The sequence below is a fragment of the Bradysia coprophila genome (genome assembly GCF_014529535.1).
Source record: "Bradysia coprophila strain Holo2 chromosome X unlocalized genomic scaffold, BU_Bcop_v1 contig_98, whole genome shotgun sequence".
In the NCBI taxonomy this organism is placed as follows: domain Eukaryota; kingdom Metazoa; phylum Arthropoda; class Insecta; order Diptera; family Sciaridae; genus Bradysia; species Bradysia coprophila.
Window position 1 is genome coordinate 773,097 of NW_023503371.1, and position 25,100 is coordinate 798,196.

The 25,100-nt window shown below is 38.5% G+C and overlaps 1 long non-coding RNA gene across 1 annotated transcript; it reads left to right on the forward strand.

The window, feature by feature from the left end:
• The first annotated feature begins 410 nt into the window (after positions 1–410).
• Positions 411–24,471, forward strand: LOC119070544. Its single transcript, XR_005086531.1, has 3 exons — positions 411–420; positions 14,961–14,968; positions 24,355–24,471. It is a non-coding gene; the product is annotated as an uncharacterized LOC119070544 (long non-coding RNA).
• The last annotated feature ends 629 nt before the right edge of the window (positions 24,472–25,100 follow it).

The window sequence follows — 25,100 nt, forward strand, 5'->3', positions numbered from 1 at the left end:
GCGACCGCAGTGGCTTTCCTGGATTATGCTTGATGACTTTAGGGAGACTGACGAGAAGGCTCTGTTGAATTTGAAACGCAGAATGTAAGAGAGCGACCGAGTGGTTCCTTTTCCTGGATTATTTTTTTTGTTTCGGTTAGACTTTAGGGAGACTGGACCGAGAAGTCTCGTTGTGAATATTATACGAGAATGTAAGAGAGCGGATCGAGTGGCTCTTTTTGGATTTTTTCGTAGGACTTTAAGAGACGTGACGAGAAGTCTCGTTTGAACATTTTACGAGACATGTAACGAGACCGACCGAGTGTCTTGCTTGGATTATTTTTCGTTGACTTTGGGAGACTGACCGAGAAGTCTCGTTTTGAATATTTGACAGCAGAATGATAGCGGGAGAGCGACCGAGTGGCTCCTGATATATTTTTCGTGATGACTTTAGGGACTGACCGAGAAGTTCGTTTGAATATTGACAGTAATGTAAGAACGCAGCCGAAGTGGTCTTTCCTGGATTATTTTTCGTATGATTTAGGGACTGACCGAGAAGTCTCCGTTTTGAATATTTTACGCGAGAATGTAAGAGGCGACCGAGTTCTTTCAGGATATTTTTTCGTAGGGACGATAGAGACTGGCCGGGTGGCTCGTTATGAATATTTTACAGGAGGGAATGTAAAGAGACCGATCCGAGTGGTCTTCCTGGATTATTTTCGTATGACTTGGGAGGACTGCGAGAAGTTCAGTTCAATGACATTTTACGGAGAATTAAAACCGACGAAGTGGATCTGTCTTGGATTATTTTTGTGGACTTTGGAGACTGACCGAGAAGTCTCATTTTGAAGATTTTACAAATGTAAAGAGAACCACGAGTGGTCTTCTATGGATTATTTTCGTTGCGACTTTGGCGAGACTGACCGAAAGTCTCGTTTGATATTTACGAGAATTAAGAGACTGAACGAGATGTCTTTCTCGGACTAGTTTTATCGTTGGACCTTTGGGAGACTGACGAGAAGTCTCGTTTTGAACATTTTACGAGAATGAAAGAGTGACCGAGTGGTCTTTCCCTGGATTATTTTTCGTTGGATTTGGAGACTGACAGTGGTCTCGCCTTCAAAAAAATATTTTTTTGAATACAGGAACCAATCAGCTGGTCCTCAATTTGTTTGAAATAGAAAACAACTGATCGTCTCTTTTTCAATATTTTGACATACTTGACTCCTGACGACTGCAGAGACCTAGGAGATTCTCTTTGAAAGCTTAAGTTTTAATTATAAACGAATTTTGTTTCTATAAGTTTTGCTTGCTGTGTTGATCGAGTCTGTGAACAAGTAGCATTTGCGACGGCGTATTTATTGTGATCAAGCTGTATTGTGTTCGTAACTATTGTTCTAAAACACTTTATACTCACAGCATTACGTAACATTAGTCTCACAAATAATTTTAAATAATTAGGTAAATAAAAGTTAGTTCTAAAAAGAACTCTCAAAAGGTCTCTACAGTGGATCAGAGTCAAAAGTATGTCACAAATTGAAACAGTTCCTTCTGCATTAAAAATATGTTCGTAAACATGAAGACCCGACTCAGCTTGACTCTGCTTCTGAAAATATATTCTTGAATGAGACCAACTCACCGTCTCCTGCATTCGAAAAAATATTTGCTTGAAATGAGAAGCAGTTGGTCTCTGCATTTCGAAAAAGTTCATGTCTTGAAATGGAGACTCAGTTGGTCTCTGCAGTTTGCGAAAATTGTTCTTGAAATAGAGACCCATCGGTCAAGTCTCATAAAGTCCAACGAAAAAAATCCAAGAAGAAAGACCATTTCGGTTCGTGTCGCTGATTAATTCTCCATAAAATATTCAAGAAACGAGACTACCCGCAGTCTCATATAAGTCCAAGAAAAATTATCCGGCAAAAGATTCTCGGTGTCGGTCCTACAATTCATCAAATGTTAAACACCTGCTGCGACCTGCTCGGCCGGCGTCTCATAAAGGCCAAGTGAAATATCCAGAAAGAGACGACTCGGTCGGGTCTCTTACGATCTTGTAAAATTTGTCAACGAGCACTCGGTCCAGTTTGGCCGCAAAGTCCCAACGAAAAAAAAAAGTCCAAGAAAGAGCCATGTCGTCGTGTCGGAGTACCGATTACTCTAAAATAGTTGCAAAAAGATGGAGACTAGGCTCCGCCAGTGCTCATAAAGTCCAATGAGAAAAGAGTATGGGCGCGGAAAAGACGTACTCGGCGCTTTAATGTTAAATGGTTCAAAAACGATGTCGTGCGTGCGAGTCCAGATTTATCTAAGAAAAACAAAAAATAATCCGCGAAAGACCACTCGCGTCGGTCTCTTTAAGGTTTTCTTTTCGGGGCGTTTAAAAATAGTTCAACGAGACTATTCCGTCAGTCATCCCAAAGTCCAACGAATAAATAAGCCAAGAAAGACACTCGGTCGGTCTCTTACATCTCTGTAAAATATTTTCAAAACGAGAACATCGGTCAGTTCCTCCCAAAGGCCACGAACAAATATCCAGGAAGACACCGGTCCGGTCTCTTACATTCTCGTAAATATGCAACAACGAGACTCATCGGTACAGTCTCCCCAAAGTCCAACGAAAAAATAACTCCACAGAAAGACCACTCCGGTCGGCTCTTACATTCTCGTAAAATGTTCATGACACGAGACTTCTCGGTCAGTTCTCCAAAGTCCTACGAAAAATAATCCAGGAAAGACACTCGGTCGGTTACTTACATTCTCGTAAATATTTCAAACGCAGACGTCTCGTCAGTCTCCCAAAGTCAACGAAAAACGAATCCAGAAAGACCACCTCGTCGGTCTTTACATTCTCGTAAAATATCAAACGAGAACACTCGTCAGTCTCCCAAAGTCCAACGAAAATAATCCAGAAAAAGCCACCGGTCGGTCTCTTAACTTCTCGTAAAATATTCAAACGAGACATTCTCGTCCAGTCTCCCAAAGCTCCAACGGAAAATAATCCAAGAAGACCACCGTCCGTCCTTACATTCTGTAAATGTTCATAGGAACGCAACTTCTCGAGTCAGTCTCCTAAAGTCTACGAAAAATAATCAGAAAGACCACGTTCGGTCGGTCTCTTACATTCTCGTACAATATTCAAAAACGAGGACTTCCGGTCAGTCTCCAAAGTATCCACACGAAAATAATCCAAAACAGACCACATCGGTCGCGCTCTTACATTCTCGTAAATATTCAAACGAGAACACATCCGGTTCAGTCTCCCAAAGTCCAAAACGAAAAATAATCAAGAAAGACCACTCAGGTCGCTCTAATTCTGCGTAAAGATGTTCATGATAACGAGACTTCTCGATCAGTCGCTAAATCCTACGGAACAAAAGATCCAGAGAACCCACTCGGGGTCTCTACATTCTCGTAAGAATATTCAAACGAGAACTTCTGCGTCAGTCTCCAAATGTCCAACAGACACATAATAATCCAGAAAGACACGTCGGTCCGGTCTCTTAACATTCTGCGTTAAAAACTTTCTATGAACGAGACTTCTCGCGTTCAGTCTCTAATCCACGAAATTAATCCAAGAAGACCACCTCGGTCGTCTTCAACAATTTTTGATTAAACAAACGGTTCGAAATAGACCTATACGACGATATACCCAATTTAGGCAACACGCGTAAGGTAGGGGCCAGTCCATATCCAAAAAGTTAAAGCAATCGATTCGGCCGGTTATACTGAGTGTGACCGGAAAATACACTGACAACCAATAAACAAAAGGGTAAAAAATCAAATTAACTTAAACATTGCTAATCATTTCAGCGATTATAAGAAAAATAAAAAAACGTGCATCTGTTGAATGCGGGAAAAACTACGCCTAAAGCAATAAAATAAATCTCACAATGGAAAATTTGAAATGAGAGTTCTCAGATGGTCTCAGAACATGTCGAAAAGAAATTATATGTTACTCAGATGGGCCTTCAAATGGATCTCGAAAAAAAAAATATAAATGAGACTTCATCAAAACCTCAAGAAATATCGCAAAACGAAAGTGGAGTTCTACAGATGTCTCAAGAAGACTGTCGACAAGAAAGTACGATTCGTTCAGATGGCCTCTAAAAAGGATCTAAAAAACATAAATGGCACTTCTCAAAAGAGTGTCAAAAATATTTTGAGTCTCAAATCAGACAAATCTAAAACACGAGACCACCTCAGTCGGTCTCGTAACTATTTTGAAAGAGACACTCATAAGTCGTCCGCCAATTATTAAAAAAACAGACCACTAAAAATACAAGAAATAAGAGACTACTCGGACAGTCTAGTAAAATACAGTAAGAGAAGAGACCACTCGCGTCAGTGCTCGTAAAATACAGAAGAAGAACAACCGGTCAGTACTGTAAATAGCAGAAGAAGAGACCACTCAGGGTCAGTCTCGTAAAATCACAGGAGAGACACATCGGGTCCGGTCTCCTAACAATACAGGAGAAGACCACTCGTCTGTCTGTAAAATACGGAGAAAGAACAATCAGGTCCCCGGTTCTCATCTCCTTCTTTTTGAGGTCTTTGCGTTGAGTAGGATTAAAGAGTATGAGATATCAGTCCGAATAATTTTTGAAAAGTCTCAATACATTTTGCAGATATTTTAGTGTTACATAATTTACTAGCGGCCACTCAGACCCCGAAAGGGGGAAATTCGCCTTTAGCCATCTTATAGACGAGGTGTTGCTGACATTCGAGACTGTTTTTTCCCGTTTATTGCTCAGGACCCCTTTTCACATATAAAACTTTATTTCTGGACTAAAACGGCCATTTGTGTACAAAATAGACATTTAGTTTTGTGTTTTTATTTCTGCACAAAAAAAAATATTCCTGTACAACAATAAAATCGAGAAAGCTCCGCTAATATTACTCAACATTACTCACATTATATTACCTTAGAAGTGAACACCCACCTCAATCTATATAGAAATATTGTGTGCAACTCGCTGTTTTCTTAGTTCCACAAGTTCCACTCACTCCATATGTTAGTTTCCATTTGTTATGAGAAGTGGAACTGTGAATTAAGAAATGGCATGATGCACTGTCCGATTTTCAACCATTTACAGGATGCATGTGCTCACTATTGTCACTTTTAGCAACTAATTTTGAAGACGACGATATTTGGGTACTTTTTCAGCCATTTTTCAACTTTTCTCACTTTTTACTCACTTTTTTCGCCTTTTTCTATACAAACGACATAGAAAGTCTGACTTCTACATTAAAAATCTTTCCTGCGACTCTACTACTATTCAGTAGTACCTACTGTTTCTGATGAGGAAAATTCATCTGGGACCACAACGCCCTGAATTTTCCTTTTTCGATTCTAGATTCAATCTGCATTGACTTTTGTTTTCCAATCGTAATTTCCTTTTAAATTACCTTTTTAAAATATTTCAATTCGTGACTCTAATCGACAATAGCAATCTGTGTACAGACGGCAAATTTTATTTTTCCTAACAAACCTTTTCCACATTTTCATACATTCAATGGAATCCACTGCCTGTGTACAAAGCTTGGAAGTTTTGAATATACATCATGAACGAGGGGTGACGCACTTTTGGATTAAATGGAAGAGCGCCCTCGATATGAATAGTCAGTCACATATGCGAATTCCGTGACCTTGTCCAGTGTCGGACATTTTTCGTTACGGAATTGAACGCAAACTACATGACTTTCCTTACAGGAACTTTCATGTAGTATAGCATTATCTTATCAACTAGTGACCGAATTCAGAAACTAGATTATACTGAAAAAAGTTAATTTATCTTGACTTATTTGGGTTTAGAGTTTTGTTAGTCATGTATGGTCTTTGATTGATTCTCAAGCTAATTTAAATTTGTTACAAATCTTTTGAAATCCACTGATATTTCATAAATTTTTTAAAGATAATCGCAATTATTAGGTACATGTTGCTGGCTTTCCCACCATTTAGGGCTGTGTCGAGTTAGGGCTCATATTAAAGGGCTCGTTAGGGCTGACGAATGGAAGCGGTCCCGAGTTTAGGGCTGTCGATTAACGTGAGTAATACCGTTTTGAAGTTTTCAAGTATATCACTTAAGTGTTTTGTCATAAACTGAACAGGTTTTTGATTTTCCACTTAATCTATGATTTGGGGCTAGTTTAGGCCTGACGATTGAAAGCGGTCCCGAGTTTAGGGCTGCTCAAATACCAAAGTTATTTAATTTTTTTTTTCAAAAAAATGTATTTTATTCTATTATGTCCAAATTTGGCAGTTTTGGAGGCTAATCCTCTCTTCTTTGTCTCAGTGAGACTGTAAAATGACATGATCAACGTCTCATTTCAGTCTCATTACGTTTTCAGTCTCATTTCATTCTCAATATTTTATTTCTTTGATGATTGTTGAACTTTGCTGAAAGAGACTGACCGAGTGTCTCTTTTTCAATATTTTGGAGATTTTTGAGACCGACCGAGTGGTCTTCCTGGATTATTTTTGTAGACTTTAGGAGACTGACCGAGAAGTCTCGTTTTGAATATTTTACGAGAATGTAAGAGAGCGACCGAGTGGTCTTTCCTGGATTATTTTTCGTTGGACTTTGGAGACTGACCGAGAATCTCGTTTTGAATATTTTACGAGAATAAGAGACCGACCGAGTGGTCTTTCTGGATTATTTTTCGTTGGACTTTGGAGACTGACCGAGAAGTCTCGTTTTGAATATTTTACGAGAATGTAAGAGACCGACCGAGTGGTCTTCCTTGGATTATTTTTCGTTGGACTTTGGGAGACTGACCGAGAAGTCTCGTTTTGAATATTTTACGAGAATGTAAGAGAGCGACCGAGTGGTCTTCCTTGGATTTATTTTTCGTTGGACTTTGGGATGACTGAACCGAGAAGTCTCGTTTTGAAATATTTACCGTGAATGTAAGAGACCGACCGAGTGGTCTTTCTTGGATTATTTTTCGTTGGACTTTGGGAGACTGACCGAGAAGTCTCGTTTTGAATATTTTACGAGAATGTAAGAGACCGACCGAGTGGTCTTTCCTGGATTATTTTTTCGTTGGACTTTGGGCGACTGACCGAGAAGTCTCGTTTTTGAATATTTTACGAGAATGTAAGAGAGACCGACCGAGTGGTCTTTCCTGGATTATTTTTCGTTGGACTTTGGGAGACTGACCGAGAAGTCTCGTTTTGAATATTTTACGAGAATGAAGAGACCGACCGAGTGGTCTTTCCTTGGATTATTTTTCGTTGGACTTTGGAGAGACTGACCGGAGAATGTCTCGTTTTGGAATCATTTTACGAGAATGTAAGAAGACCGACCGAGTGGTCTTTCTTGATTATTTTTCGTTGGACTTTAGGAGACTGACCGAGAAGTCTCGTTCATTGAACATTTTACGAGAATGTAAGAGACCGACCGAGTGGTCTTTCTTGGATTATTTTTCGTTGGACTTTGGGAGACTGACCGATGGTTCTCGTTTTGAATATTTTACGAGAATGTAAGAGACCGACCGAGTGGTCTTTCTTGGATTATTTTTCGTTGGACTTTGGGAGACTGACCGAGAAGTCTCGTTTTGAATATTTTTACGAGAATGTAAGAGACCAGAACGAGTGGTCTTTCCTGGATTATTTTCGTAGGACTTTGGGAGACTGACCGAGAAGTCTCGTTCATGAACATTTTACGAGAATGTAAGAGACCGACCGAGTGGTCTTTCTTGGATTATTTTTCGTTGGACTTTGGGGAGACTGACCGAGAGGTCTCGTTTTGAATATTTTACGAGAATGTAAGAGACCGACCGGTGGTCTTTCTTGGATTATTTTTCGTTGGACTTTGGGAGACTGACCGAGAAGTCTCGTTTTGAATATTTTATCGAGAATGTAGAGAGCGACCGAGTGGCCTTTCCTGGATTATTTTTCGTAGGACTTTGGAGACGAGCTGACCGAGGAAAGTCTCGGTTTTCTGAATCATTTTACCGAGAATGTTAAGAGACCGACCGAGTGGTCTTTCTTGGATTTTTCGTTGGACTTTGGGAGACTGGACCGAGAAGTCTCGTTTGAACATTTTACGAGAATGTAAAGACCGACCGAGTGGTCTTTTCTTGGATTATTTTTCGTTGGACTTTAGGAGACTGACCGAGAAGTCTCGTTCATGAACATTTTACGAGAATGTAAGAGACCGACCGAGTGGTCTTTCTTGGATTATTTTTCGTTGGACTTTGGGAGACTGACCGAGAAGTCTCGTTTGAATATTTTACGAGAATGTAAGAGAGCGACCGAGTGGTCTTCCTTGGATTATTTTTTGTTAGGACTTTAGGAGACTGACCGAGAAGTCTCGTTTTGAATATTTTACGTGAATGTAAGAGACCGACCGAGTGGTCTTTCTTGGATTATTTTTCGTTGGACTTTGGGAGACTGACCGAGAAGTCTCGTTTTGAATATTTTACGAGAATGTAAGAGACGACCGAGTGGTCTTTCCTGATTATTTTTCGTTGGACTTTGGGCGACTGACCGAGAAGTCTCGTTTTGAATATTTTACGAGAATGTAAGAGAGCGACCGAGTGGTCTTTCCTGGATTATTTTTCGTTGGACTTTGGGAGACTGACCGAGAAGTCTCGTTTTGAATATTTTACGAGAATGTAAGAGACCGACCGAGTGGTCTTTCCTGGATTATTTTTCGTAGGACTTTAGGAGACTGACCGAGAAGTCTCGTTCATGAACATTTTACGAGAATGTAAGAGACCGACCGAGTGGTCTTTCTTGGGATTATTTTTCGTTGGACTTTGGGAGACTGACCGAGAAGTCTCGTTTTGAATATTTTACGAGAATGTAAGAGACCGAACCGGTGGTCTTTCTTGGATTATTTTTCGTTGGACTTTTGGGAGACTGACCGAGAAGTCTCGTTTTGAATATTTTACGAGAATGTAGGAGAGCGACCGAGTGCCTTTCTGGATTATTTTTCGTATGACTTTAGGAGACTGACCGAGAAGTCTCGTTTTGAATATTTTACGAGAATGTAAGAGAGCGACCGAGTGGTCTTTCCTGGATTATTTTTCGTAGGACTTTAGGAGACTGACCGAGAAGTCTCGTTTTGAATATTTTAACGAGAAATGTAAGAGAGCGACCGGAGTGGTCTTTCCTGGATTATTTTTCGTAGGACTTTAGGAGACTGACCGAGAAGTCTCGTTCATGAAACATTTTACGAGAATGTAAGAGACCGACCGAGTGGTCTTTCTTGGATTATTTTTCGTTGGACTTTGGGAGACTGACCGAGAAGTCTCGTTTTGAATATTTTACGAGAATGTAAGAGACCGACCGAGTGGTCTTTCTTGGATTATTTTTCGTTGGACTTTGGGAGACTGACCGAGAAGTCTCGTTTTGAATATTTTACGAGAATGTAGGAGAGCGACCGAGTGGCCTTTCCTGGATTATTTTCGTAGGACTTTGGGAGACTGACCGAGAAGTCTCGTTTTGAATATTTTACGAGAATGTAAGAGACCGACCGAGTGGTCTTTCTTGGATTATTTTTCGTTGGACTTTGGGAGACTGACCGAGAAGTCTCGTTTTGAATATTTTACGAGAATGTAGGAGAGCGACCGAGTGGCCTTTCCTGGATTATTTTTCGTATGACTTTAGGAGACTGACCGAGAAGTCTCGTTTTGAATATTTTACGAGAATGTAAGAGAGCGACCGAGTGGTCTTTCCTGGATTATTTTTCGTAGGACTATAGGAGACTGGCCGAGTGGTCTCGTTTTGAATATTTTACGAGAATGTAAGAGACCGACCGAGTGGTCTTTCCTGGATTATTTTTCGTTGGACTTTGGGAGACTGACCGAGAAGTCTCGTTCATGAACATTTTACGAGAATGTAACAGACCGACCGAGTGGTCTTTCTTGGATTATTTTTTGTTGGACTTTGGGAGACTGACCGAGAAGTCTCGTTTTGAATATTTTACGAGAATGTAAGAGACCGACCGAGTGGTCTTTCTTGGATTATTTTTCGTTGGACTTTGGGAGACTGACCGAGAAGTCTCGTTTTGAATATTTTACGAGAATGTAAGAGGCCGACCGAGTGGTCTTTCTTGGATTATTTTTCGTTGGACTTTGGGAGACTGACCGAGAAGTCTCGTTTTGAATATTTTACGAGAATGTAGGAGAGCGACCGAGTGGCCTTTCCTGGATTATTTTTCGTAGGACTTTGGGAGACTGACCGAGAAGTCTCGTTTTGAATATTTTATGAGAATGTAAGAGGCCGACCGAGTGGTCTTTCTTGGATTATTTTTCGTTGGACTTTAGGAGACTGGCCGAGTGGTCTCGTTTTGAATATTTTACGAGAATGTAAGAGACCGACCGAGTGGTCTTTCCTGGATTATTTTTCGTAGGACTTTAGGAGTCTGACCGAGAAGTCTCGTTCATGAACATTTTACGAGAATGTAAGAGACCGACCGAGTGGTCTCTCTTGGATTATTTTTCGTTGGACTTTGGGAGACTGACCGAGAAGTCTCGTTTTGAATATTTTACGAGAATGTAAGAGACCGACCGAGTGGTCTTTCTTGGATTATTTTTCGTTGGACTTTGAGAGACTGACCGAGAAGTCTCGTTTTGAACATTTTACGAGAATGTAAGAGACCGACCGAGTGGTCTTTCTTGGATTATTTTTCGTTGGACTTTGGGAGACTGACCGAGAAGTCTCGTTTTGAATATTTTACGAGAATGTAGGAGAGCGACCGAGTGGCCTTTCCTGGATTATTTTTCGTATGACTTTAGGAGACTGACCGAGAAGTCTCGTTTTGAATATTTGACGAGAATGTAAGAGAGCGACCGAGTGGTCTTTCCTGGATTATTTTTCGTAGGACTTTAGGAGACTGACCGAGAAGTCTCGTTTTGAATATTTTACGAGAATGTAAGAGAGCGACCGAGTGGTCTTTCTTGGATTATTTTTCGTAGGACTTTAGGAGACTGACCGAGAAGTCTCGTTTTGAACATTTTACGAGAATGTAAGAGACCGACCGAGTGGTCTTTCTTGGATTATTTTTCGTTGGACTTTGGGAGACTGACCGAGAAGTCTCGTTTTGAATATTTTACGAGAATGTAGGAGAGCGACCGAGTGGCCTTTCCTGGATTATTTTTCGTATGACTTTAGGAGACTGACCGAGAAGTCTCGTTTTGAATATTTGACGAGAATGTAAGAGAGCGACCGAGTGGTCTTTCCTGGATTATTTTTCGTATGACTTTAGGAGACTGACCGAGAAGTCTCGTTTTGAATATTTTACGAGAATGTAAGAGAGCGACCGAGTGGTCTTTCCAGGATTATTTTTCGTAGGACTATAGGAGACTGGCCGAGTGGTCTCGTTTTGAATATTTTACGAGAATGTAAGAGACCGACCGAGTGGTCTTTCCTGGATTATTTTTCGTTGGACTTTGGGAGACTGACCGAGAAGTCTCGTTCATGAACATTTTACGAGAATGTAACAGACCGACCGAGTGGTCTTTCTTGGATTATTTTTTGTTGGACTTTGGGAGACTGACCGAGAAGTCTCATTTTGAATATTTTACGAGAATGTAAGAGACCGACCGAGTGGTCTTTCTTGGATTATTTTTCGTTGGACTTTGGGAGACTGACCGAGAAGTCTCGTTTTGAATATTTTACGAGAATGTAAGAGACTGAACGAGTGGTCTTTCTCGGACTATTTTTCGTTGGACTTTGGGAGACTGACCGAGAAGTCTCGTTTTTGAACATTTTACGAGAATGAAAGAGACTGACCGAGTGGTCTTTCCTGGATTATTTTTCGTTGGACTTTGGGAGACTGACCGAGTGGTCTCGCTTCAAGAAAATATTTTTTTGAAATACAGAGACCAAATCAGCGGTCTCATTTTTTTGAAATAGAAAACAACTGAGCGGTCTCTTTTTCAATATTTGACATACTTTGACTCTGACCGACTGCAGAGACCTATGAGAGTTCTCTTTTGAACTTAAGTTTTAATTATAAACGCAATTTTGTTTCTATCAAGTTTTGCTGCTGTGTTGGCATCGAGTTCTGTGAACAAGTAGCCATTTCGACGGCGTATTTATTTTGATCAGCTGGTATTGGTTTCGTAACTATTTTCTAAAAAACTTTATTACTCACATCATTACTGTAACATTAGTCTCACAAATAATTTAAATAATTAGGTAAAATAAAAGTTTAGTTCTAAAAAGAACTCTCAAAGGTCTCTACAGTGGATCAGAGTCAAAGTATGTCAAAAATTGAAACAGTTGGCCTCTGCATTTAAAAAAAATATGTTCTTAAAATGAGACCACTCAGTTGGACTCTGCATTTCGAAAAAATATGTTCTTGAAATGAGACCACTCACTCGGTCTCTGCATTTCGAAAAAATATGTTCTTGAAATGAGAGCAGTTGGTCTCTGCATTTCGAAAAAGTATGTTCTTGAAATGAGCACTCAGTTGGTCTCTGCATTTCGAAAAAATATGTTCTTGAAATGAGACCACTCGGTCAGTCTCATAAAGTCCAACGAAAAAAATCCAAGAAAGACCATTCGGTCGTTCGATTACATTCTCATAAAATATTCAAAAACGAGACTACTCCGCCAGTCTCATAAAGTCCAATGAAAAATAATCCGAAAAGACTTCTCGTTCGGTCTCTTACATTCTCGTAAAATGTTCAAAACCTGCTGTTCACCTGCTCGGCCGGTCTCATAAAGTCCAATGAAAAATAATCCAAGAAAGACCACTCGGTCGGTCTCTTACATTCTTGTAAAATATTCAAAACGAGACCACTCGGTCAGTCTCCCAAAGTCCAACGAAAAAAAATCCAAGAAAGACCATTCGGTCGTTCGATTACATTCTCATAAAATATTCAAAAATGAGACTACTCCGCCAGTCTCATAAAGTCCAATGAAAAATAATCCGAAAAGACTACTCGTTCGGTCTGTTATATTCTCGTAAATGTTCAAAAACGAGACTTCTCGGTCAGTCTCCCAAAGTCCAACAAAAAATAATCCGAGAAAGACCACTCGGTCGGTCTCTTACATTCTCGTAAAATGTTCAAAAACGAGACTTCTCGGTCAGTCTCCCAAAGTCCAACGAAAAATAATCCAAGAAAGACCACTCGGTCGGTCTCTTACATTCTCGTAAAATATTCAAAACGAGAACACTCGGTCAGTCTCCCAAAGTCCAACGAAAAATAATCCAGGAAAGACCACCCGGTCGGTCTCTTACATTCTCGTAAAATATTCAAAACGAGACTTCTCGGTCAGTCTCCCAAAGTCCAACGAAAAATAATCCAAGAAAGACCACTCGGTCGGTCTCTTACATTCTCGTAAAATGTTCATGAACGAGACTTCTCGGTCAGTCTCCTAAAGTCCTACGAAAAATAATCCAGGAAAGACCACTCGGTCGGTCTCTTACATTCTCGTAAAATATTCAAAACGAGACTTCTCGGTCAGTCTCCCAAAGTCCAACGAAAAATAATCCAAGAAAGACCACTCGGTCGGTCTCTTACATTCTCGTAAAATATTCAAAACGAGAACACTCGGTCAGTCTCCCAAAGTCCAACGAAAAATAATCCAGGAAAGACCACCCGGTCGGTCTCTTACATTCTCGTAAAATATTCAAAACGAGACTTCTCGGTCAGTCTCCCAAAGTCCAACGAAAAATAATCCAAGAAAGACCACTCGGTCGGTCTCTTACATTCTCGTAAAATGTTCATGAACGAGACTTCTCGGTCAGTCTCCTAAAGTCCTACGAAAAATAATCCAGGAAAGACCACTCGTCGGTCTCTTACATTCTCGTAAAATATTCAAAACGAGACTTCTCGGTCAGTCTCCCAAAGTCCAACGAAAAATAATCCAAGAAAGACCACTCGGTCGGTCTCTTACATTCTCGTAAAATATTCAAAACGAGAACACTCGGTCAGTCTCCCAAAGTCCAACGAAAAATAATCCAAGAAAGACCACTCGGTCGGTCTCTTACATTCTCGTAAAATGTTCATGAACGAGACTTCTCGGTCAGTCTCCTAAAGTCCTACGAAAAAAAATCCAGGAAAGACCACTCGGTCGGTCTCTTACATTCTCGTAAAATATTCAAAACGAGACTTCTCGGTCAGTCTCCCAAAGTCCAACGAAAAATAATCCAAGAAAGACCACTCGGTCGGTCTCTTACATTCTCGTAAAATGTTCATGAACGAGACTTCTCGGTCAGTCTCCTAAAGTCCTACGAAAAATAATCCAAGGAAGACCACTCGGTCGGTCTCAAAGTTTTTGTTAACAACGGTTCGAAATAAGACCTATACGAAGATATACCCAATTTAGCAACACGCGTAAGGTGGCTGGCAGTCCAATCCAAAAGTTAAGCATCATTCGGCGCGGTTAGTACTTGGAGTGGTGACCGGAAAATACATGACAAAATAAAAAAAAGGTAAAAAAAATCAAATAACACTAAAATTTCTATCATTTCAGCGAATTATAAGAAAAAATAAAAAACTGTGCCATCTGTGAATGCGGGAAGAAACTACAGCCTAAAGACAATAAAATATCTCACAGATGGAAAATGGAAATGAGAGTTCTCAGATGGTCTCAGAAAATGTCGAAAAGAAATTATAGTTCTCAGATGGCCTCAAAAGGATCTCGAAAAAAAAATTAAAATGAGACTTCTCAAATAACCTCAAGAAATATCGAAAAGAAAGTGAGAGTTCTCAGATAGTCTCAAAAGACGTCGAAAAGAAAGTGAGAGTTCTCAGATGGCCTCTAAAAGGATCTAGAAAAAACTGAAATGAGACTTCTCAAAGAGTCTCAAAAATATTTTGAGTCTCAAACATAGACAAATCTAAAAAAGAGACCACTCAGTCGGTCTCGTAAACTATTTTGAAAAGAGACCACTCAGTCGGTCTCGCAAATTATTAAAAAAGAGACCACTAAAAATACAGAAGAAGAGACTACTCGGACAGTCTCGTAAAATACAGAAGAAGAGACCACTCGGTCAGTCTCGTAAAATACAGAAGAAGAGACAACTCGGTCAGTCTCGTAAAATACAGAAGAAGAGACCACTCGGTCAGTCTCGTAAAATACAGGAGAAGAGACCACTCGGTCGGTCTCGTAAAATACAGGAGAAGAGACCACTCGGTCGGTCTCGTAAAATACAGGAGAAGAGACCACTCGGTCGGTCTCGTAAAATAAAGGAGAATAGACCACTCGGTCGGTCTCGTAAAATACAGAAGAAGAGACTACTCGGTCAGTCTCGTAAAATACAGAAGAAGAGACCACTCGGTCAGTCTCGTAAAATACAGAAGAAGAGACCACTCAGTCAGTCTCATACAGTCTATTAAAACATTTAAAACGAGACTTCTCATCGGTTTCGCAATCATCATCATCATCAATTCATCAGTATATGAGAAGAAAACAGTCTCAAAGGTTCGAAAAGAGACGTCTCACCTCCATACAAAAAAAACGGTCTCAAAAGGGGTCTCACATTCACTTTTTTTTTTACCCGGGTATTGGTGTATGCAGACCGGAATATGCTGGGAAATTTTTCATTGTGACCAGTGATAGCATCAGCACATAACGATGCAAATAATTATCCATTTAGCCGGCGGTTATAACAAAATAATAATTGATTTATGAAGAGTTTGAATGTACTGTACACTTGAAAATCTCAAGTTTGTTTATAAGTGAAAGTGGAATTTACTTGATGCATAGCTCGTTTGATAAAACTCGGAGCCTCGAGTAGGGAATACATATCCCCAATATCACTGCTTTTATCGTAAATACTGGACAAGACATTATACTTCGCCACGATTTGTGGTCCATACTCGGGGAACTAGATCCGATCTAGTACAACATATGTCTATCAGTGAATAATGCTTATCTGTATAACTTTCGAATCTATTGCTTATATTGATCAAAATTCTTTAAAAAACGTGATGAAATAGTAGACTAAGTATCTATGGGATACGAGGGTGATTGAGTTACCGATCAATTGGGAGAGGGACATATTCATTAAAGGCAATCCATTTTCCATCATTACTAGCATAAGTTTAAATAAACTACTACTGTGTCCCTTGCCCTATTGTGAAAGAAATGAATAGCCTGAAATGGAACGAATTTTCCCCCAGAAACGCACTCTCATCAGTGCCATGTCAGACTCATTTGAAATATTTCAACGTTGAAATAGATTCGAAATCAAAATTTTATTAAACCTTCTATTTGTGTCCTGTAATACGCGTACAGTATGTTACAGCCCGGTAAAATGTACAGTGTCGAAGAAAATACGTAAACCGAAATAATCTTAGACATTTTCTACACAACATGGTTTTACGACTTCATCGAATAGCTTTCTCATTCGTGAAATTATACGACCATCAGTATACTCACGTCCATCATTACACACTGTAACTGGAATACTTGCAGAAATGAACTGAACGACAAAGCAAATAAAATAAAATTGATGTCATTAACTGACGCATCATTTCGAAAACAGCAGGAATTATAATGTCGTTCTTGGCCCCATGGGTGCACTATGAAAGGGGCTATTTACTTGGACGTAATTCATTTAAATTCCAATATTCAATAAATGATTTAAAAAAAGCTTTGGCAGCTGCGATCGCCAAGACGGTATCTGGTTTCAATCAGAACCATCATTAGCTTTTTGCAGACGGCTATGTCATCTGTCATCGACAACAACGATGACAGTAAGCAATGAATTGCAAATATAGTCGTGTTATAGAGCAAAGAATATGTTACAACATATGAAGTAGAAGATTTTTCTTTGGAAACTTAAAAACATACCTACAACAAGAGAAGTAACAGATTTTTTCTTTGCACTGTCATATATGCTTGCCGTCTGTGACAGGCTATTATTTACACAAAATTTAATATTTCCATTTCCCAAAAAAGGCCATCAAAATGGAGCAGGGGGTCAAAAATTCTGAAAATTTAGTGGATGACATTTATGGACCTAACTCGGGAAGGAAGTCGGGAAGTGAAGTTTTCGTAAAAAAAAAACAAAGATGAGGTCAATAAGTGCAAGAAAACTTGTTCGAATTTTTAATTTCAATTTCCAATGATGTCGCCAATGTCTTATCAGCATAACCTTTGTCTTGGACACATTGAGCCACGCAGAGTAAAATAAACTTTACTCTGTCGTGATTGAGCTTAAGTTTGTTAATTCGTAACCACTGATTTATTTTGTCAAGTTCAATTCATTCGTTCACTTACTGAGTAGGTATATTAAGAGGCATCGGTGCTTTGCAAAAAAGCATAAATTAGGGCGATTTTTAAATACTGGATTTTAGTTTACTTTTGATTATATCAGAATTCATTTTTGAAAAATGTACGACCGCAATTCCGACCACGAATGTGGTACCTTTCAATTCACGGCGTAAGTGTGCCAAAATTTGAATTTTAAGTGAACGATTCGATGAAAAAGTGAACCGAAAAATACATTTCAACGCTTCATTGTATGAAAATGACGCTACGTTAGAAAGACCTCCGCACTTTCCATTTTGAATTTCGAACGCACTACGGCGTGAATAGAAAATACATTTGGTTGTAGCAGTTTGACCGGCTCTGAGAAACGTGAGCAGTTTATGAAAATTTCATTAAACTGCTCACTTTTCTCAGATCTGGTGAAACAACTAAATCCAAATATATTTTCTGTTGAAAGCTAACACATTCGTGGTCGGAATTGCGGTCGTACATTTTTCAAAAAGGATTCTGATGAAAAGATATCATCAGAAATGAAATATGAGGCACACAAATGTAGGCTACAATTTTAGCTAAGCACCGGTGCCTCTTAAAGTGTCATTTGCAAATAAACGGAGTAACCTTTCTCTATCCACCGTTTTAAATCCAGAAACACTGCCAGTACAACATCCCCATTCGAACTGATTTCCTTCCACTTTGCTAACAAAAAATTCAACGCCGTCCCACATGGATGTTTTGCTCTATAGGTTTCTTCCATCGTACGGTAAAAACGAATTTTGACAGGCCGAAAACAACCGACCGTCATCCACAGAAGCAAAAATAACCGCAACTCAAACAAATTTGTTCGTTGCTATTTCAAAGTGAGGTTGTGTTGGCTTCTCTGTGGATGACGATTGACATTTTGAACGGCCTTGGAAGAAACCTATACCCAGACTGGAATCTCAATAGAATGTTGTTTTCCTCAATGTAAGTTATTAATTGGTCCTTCACCACCTCCCCGTTTCTAATAGCTTCTTCAGCGTTGGCAACATGTTTACCGGCCTATAATCTTCAGTGTTTTTCGGTTGATTGACTTTTGGAACAGGCGCAATCGTGGCTACCTTCCATTTTTTCTGGCATCGTGTGTTTTAATGAGTGATAGACCAAAGTCTTAAATGTGGTTTTTCGGGGTCTATGGATCACTACAATATTCTGTGAACCGGAATCTTACGATTTACGGTGTTACAAAAGCACTGGCGAAAGCTATTCAAAAACTTCGTTTTTTAGGACGGGAGTCCAAGGATGAAGGAAGACCTTTTCCTTAAAATAGGCTACTTGCTTTGAATAGATTCTTCATGCATACGAAGGGCAGAGGTGTAAATCTTTTTTTTTGTTGTTTTTATCTTTCATCTTACATGTTTGAAATTTTGTGCACAGTATGGAACCAATACTCAATCACAATAATGTTGTAATCTCGTAAAGTGAGAACTGTGAACAGGAAGGAGACAATTTCTAACTTTACATTCGTTGCAGAAGAAAGCAATTTGTATTTGCAAAGTTTATTCTATAAACTTCGGAATCACTTAAATTTTTTTTTTACGTTTGTATTTTATCACAAATAACCATAAAATGTCAAGGTTGATTATAAACATGGAATGATTGACACACTAAAGAAACCATAAAAAAGATGCAAAGGCCTTATAAACTGATACTAAAACATTTTACCCCCGGAATATTTCTTAATAATAAATAAAAAAAATCAACCCACTTTTATAGTGTAACCATTTCCTTGTTTTTGTTATCAAACAAATAAGCACACAAAAAAGACCATAAAACCGTCCATGTCACCCTGACTTCACATTCTTGATTTCACGTACAACATATCACACATATGTCACACCTAATAGAGATAATTTAATGATATATTTATGAACACCATACACATGATAAAGAAGACATCACTTTCAAACCCATGATCCTTTTTTTTTTAAATAAAACCTCTTTCTGCTTAATTTCATATGGTGACCTCTGTAACATTTCTACATTATTTACCATTCCGAAAACTGGCAGAAAAGGATTACATTACAAATATTAGATCATTTTATTTATTGGGGTGAAAAGGACCATATTCTCAAACTACGTTGTGTGTGCAGTGTGCTTGGTATAAATTCCGTTGGGTTAGACAATGGGAAGTAGGTTACTTTTGAATCAATTTTATGATGTGACGGTTGTCGCATTTTACAGAAAGCAAATAAAAAAATTGTGGTGCTTCTCTATAATATGCAAGGAAAGACTGTAAATGGCTGCACGAGAAGCTGGTTACACAAACTTATCGAGATAGCGAGCATCAAAATGAAATGACACTAGGCGTTGAGTGAAAATATATGATGTAGACGCAATTTTTACGGTATAAAGGCTGGATTCACTCCACAGTATTTGTCAGTTGTAAAAGTGTAATGTGCAACACTATCAATTCGTAAAGAAATTTACACGATTCATGATACGAAAACAGATGAAATCACGCGCCGAAAGTTATCGGAAACCATAGTTTTTTAGTTCTCTCTAAGCAGACCTTGTAAACAGGTCTAGGGATATAGATGATGTTTTACTCGCATGCGACCTGTTTTGAATTGATTTATACGAAGGCGGAGCTAACTCTCTCACTTTCTTTTGCTCTTTTTGTTTTTTCTGTTTTTCGTATCATAATGCGTATAAAATTGTGTTCATCGACTTCGTCTCGACGAAGCATACATACTTATGCAAAATAATTCTCTCGGCATATGAACTCACACGTATACTGTATTTTCGTGGTTTCTCTCCTTATGATGAAAATAACTATTTTTCGAGATAAAATTTTCTTTGTCGTTTATCTCGAACTTTGAGCCGCGAAAGCCTTAAACACTTCTTGAGTTGTTGAGATAGATTATGATTTAGGTGAATTAATATGTTTCACCACACTAGGTATGCGTATCAGCAACATACTTCAAGCATGAGTGGTACTCTAGAGTACTGAAACTGAACAGTTTATCATTCAAATTTTAGCACTGTAAAAAATGGATTCTTTTTGTATACAAAGTAGTAATCTATTTGAAAGCTGTCACTCGAAGTACTTTTGCTTGAAGTGCGTTAGTGCTTTTTTTGTCAGAATTAATTTCTTCCCTAAAAACCGTGGTCGATGCAAGCTGCTTTGAAGCCGCAAGCAGTTCATTCGCTGCACAATTGTCGCAAATTTTGAATCTCGAATATAAATAGACAGATAGAATCTCGGTAGATGGGACTGAATGAAATCTAAAATTAAATCAATAGATTATCAAAAAAATATCCCGCGCTGCTGTGCGTACATATACTATATACATACATCTCGCGTATATAATGAATTCGAAAACAAATTAATGATAATATTATAGCTCATCATGTCACATATAAATTATTATTTGATTAATTAATGAATTTCATTTAATTTTAATCTCGGTTTAGATTAATTGGTGTTAGTGTGAATATTTTGCAATACATTGAATACGTAACACAAATTGTGTACTATACGCGGATACCATCATTATTTTCTATTTTGTGATGGCAGAGTATTCTAATATTTACAAATTCTGTAAAATTAAAGCTTTTTACATGTATGTTAAATGGAGGCAGCTAGATCCTGGTTCGGTTCATTTAACTATTGATAAATGCTAACCGATTTACCGATTCAATGTGGATTTTTCGGCTCAATTTTGAAATTAGATGAAATCGATGGATGCTGTATATTGTTTAATAAATGACGGGTGTTAGACAGAATATTTGAGACGAAAACGTACATATAATTAGCTGGAAATTTCTATCATAGCTGTCCGTAGTGACTACTTAAATAAAATTAGGGATAATTAGGGCTCTGGTATAGACTAAAAAAACGCTAGGCCCGCTTTATAAACAGATCTAGTAATTATTGTATAACTGTTATTCCCATATTACCTCAAAACATGCAGCAATAATTTTGATGAGGGAAACCAGCCTTCTGCATCTGCAAGTAACGAACGAAATGTAATTGAATCTTTTTATATAATGGAGCTTCCAAGCTGAAACGACGGACAAAAAGTTTTTCAACAACAAAGTTGTTTACAACAAACTTCAAAATGCATAAATTGATATTTTGTATAAATTGCTAGAAAATTGTTTTTTTTTTTCTTTTTTTTATTTTAAATAATTCAATATACTTCATCAAACCGAACATTTTCGAAAATCTTATAAGGTAAATGATGGAGAGTTGACCTAAATTGACAAGACCAAACTTTGAACTTGAATTTCTCATCGATGTTAACTGGAGCCACTTTTATTTTAAAGATTTATATTTTGTTTACTTAATTAACGTAAATTTTTATTAATTATTGAAGATTTCGTTTAACAAAGTTAATTAATTTATAATAATTCAGAGTTAACCTACGTGAACCGTGAGTTGTCCGATTTCATATAAATTCAATAAATCGTGAATTGTCCTATATACAAACGTCATAAGACAACTCGCGGTTTATTGGATGGTGAGTTGACAGATCATTTTTCTTTATACAAATTTACAACCCGTCACAACCTGAACCAACCAAATGGGTGTTTTAGAAATCTGGGGTATGCTCACTTTATTTCATTTGTTGAACAGTATTAAAATTGATTTTCATCTAAGTAGGATTAGATTTGAAAAATTATATGTTTCATAAATTGTGGTAAAAATTTTAAAAATCCTTCTTCTCTGGGTCTTGTTTCTTTAAAGAAAATGAAGCTTCGCCAGAGAATCAAAGTAAATATCAATTTCTAGTCATGTCAGTAATTGTCGTCACAATAACATTACTTTGATATATAGCAGGAGGTTCCCAATAAACTTACAGTGAAAAATGATCCCGGATTACATGATGAAAGAAGTACCAAAGCCAGAGACGGAAAGAAGCGTAAGGCATTGCCTAAAAAGAAAACTAAAATTGACAAATCCACGGATGAAGAGTTATATCGTTCGGCTCAAATTTATGCCGATCCAAAGAACGACAAACCAACCAGCTCAGATGATGACTTATCCACTGATGAAGAGTTATATTGTCCGTCACTACCTGATGTGGATGCTCCATCTGAACCTGAAGATGAAAGCATTGATGATGCCATAATGTTGAACAAGCGAAATCGAAAAAGAAAACTTTCAAACAAAAACGAAAACGAAATGAGTGAAGAAACATCCGTTAAAAGAAAATGTGTGGCACAAAGCAAAAAAATCAGTGAGAGCAGCAAGATTAAAAAAAAGAAACCAGTCGAAAAAAGCTCGAAGAGCCCAAAATCATGTACTAAGCGAATTGGAGTTAAGAAGCAAGCAAAAACAGCCAAAAAACAAAAACACTGGATCAACGGGGACTTCGAGAAAACTACAAGATTTCCTCATCGTGGATTTGAGAAATACGCAAGTCTTTCCGCTACCGAGTTGTTTGAATTGTTTTTTACCGACGAAGTTTTCAGCCACATTCAATTGGAGTCAACAAAATATGCACTGTCTTTGAATTGCCCGGATCCGAATATAACGATTTCAGAGCTGAAATGCTTCTTTGGAATCCTGATTTTATCTGGTTACAATAAGCTTCCTGGAAAAACATTCTACTGGGATAATGGAGCAGATGTCGGAAACGAATTTGTGAAAAGTTCTATGCGCCGAGACCGATTTGTAACCATCATGCGCTTCATGCATTGGGCTGATAATTCGAAAATGTCGGAGACTGATAAACTGTGGAAAATTCGACCGGTGGCAGATATGATTCAGCAGCAATTCTTTCAACATTTTGTGCCATTGGAACACATGAATTTCGATGAGTCAATGGTCAGATATTATGGCCGTCATGCCATAAAGCAGTGCATAAAAATAAAGCCCGTTCCTTTCGGTTTCAAAGTTTGGTGCCTCAATACACATACTGGATATCTGGTGTCATTTGAAATTTATCAAGGAAAAAGTCACAAACCGCAGTTTTTCAAATTGAACGACGAATACGTCAAGAAGTTTGGAAAGTCTACTGCTCCACTCGTTCATATGCTTGACCAACTACCCGAGAAAGACTTGCCGTTTCAAATATACACTGACAACCTCTTCACAAGTTTCAATTTGTTAACTGAACTCCGTCAACGTGGGTATGGTGTCACTGGAACTATAAGAACAAATCGGTTGCCCGCAGATATTCCACTTCCATCAAAATCGGAAATGGAGAAAAAAGGTCGAGGAGCATTCAAATCAAAAATTTCAAAATCATTACAGTGCGATGGACTGATAATGCAGTTGTTTCCATGGCATCGACAACATACGGTGTGCAGCCAATGACTACTGCAAAACGGTACTCGAAATTGGATCGAAAATATGTGGAAGTCGATAGACCTCATATGATAGCCATGTACAATAAGTACATGGGCGGAACGGACAGAATGGATGAAGACATCGGCCGAAATCGTATAAATATCCGGGGCAAAAAGTGGTATTGGCCATTGTTAACTTGGCTTATCGACGCTGCGATTCACAACGCTTGGACGTTGTACAAAAGCTCTGGAAGAAAATTAACTAATTTTAAGTTCAAACGAATACTTGCACGCACATATATGCAACGGTTTGGTTTGCTACCGAAGAAAAAAGGGCGACCGTTCAGCAAAGGACTCCCTGACGAGCCCAGATTCGATGGAATGAATCATTTCGTCGAATTCACTCGGGACAAAAAACGACGTCAATGTGCAATGCGGAATTGCAAATCATCCGTACGAACTCAATGTAAAAAGTGCGACCGTGGAATTTGCATTGGTTGTTTTGTGCCCTACCACACGATGAGACCATAATAGCGGATTTTGAGTTGTGACATTCAAACAAAGGAAGATACGAACAATAAAACCAGTTTTCTTGTCGAAAAAAAATTGTTTCTGTGTTCAGTTCATTTTACATTTTCAGGCGGACATTTGTCTCCAATTGAAACTCTAATTCGGTAAAAAGGGAATAAATTTGTTTCCAATCTTTGGTCAAAGATTTCGATAACAGACACTCAAGAACGATTTGGATTCAAACCATTTATTGAGGTTACATTTGATTGTTGACGACTACATAAAATTTTACACTTATTTGTTGATGTGCATTCTCGCTTATAGCTTCCTTTGCTTTCATGGTACAAAGGATTACCTCAAAATGATCAAATGACAGATCCAGGGACGAAGAGTTACATTGTTCGGCAAAGCACAAATCTCATTGGAAGAGTTATATCGCTCGGGTCACCATTGGATGACGAATCCACGGATGAAGAGTTAAATTGTCCGGCACATCTGTATGGCCTGTAACGAGCCATCTTGAACGACTTATACCACTTGGATCACCATTATAAGGCGCTGGATGACGAATCCACGGAAGAAGAGTTAAATTGTCCGGTTCATTTGTTGTCTACTCCCAAAATTGAAACCTTCCAATTGTATGGTGTAAATAAAATATTTCTGATGGAATAATGCTGATTCATTTTGAAGCTCACACTTACTTTGTATGATTAAAGAAACTCTTTCGCAAGAACCAAAATTCCTCCACACATACTACACAACATAACCGACAAAACCCAAAACCATGCACCTGTCACCTATCCTTTGAGCAAGTTCAATTATTTTGTCAACCAATTTTTTTCAGAAAAATATTGGTGGTATTTTTGAATTATAAAATTAATGGCGCTGGTGACGGGTTAAGATCACTTTTCCACTAGGTCAACTCTCCATCATTTACCTTACCTAAATTATATGCTTAGTCCCGACTTTTAAGAGGTACGGTACCCAGAACCTCGTAAAAATAGTGAATGCAAGGCACGGTGGGGCTGAACGAATTTTAAATAAACGTGTAATTTTCCGTCATAAGTGAGTTGGGGGAGGGAAGTACTATACAAGTAAACAAAGTTTAGCGAAATCACCTGAGCTACCTGAGAACCAGCACCAGCGTCAGCCAGAG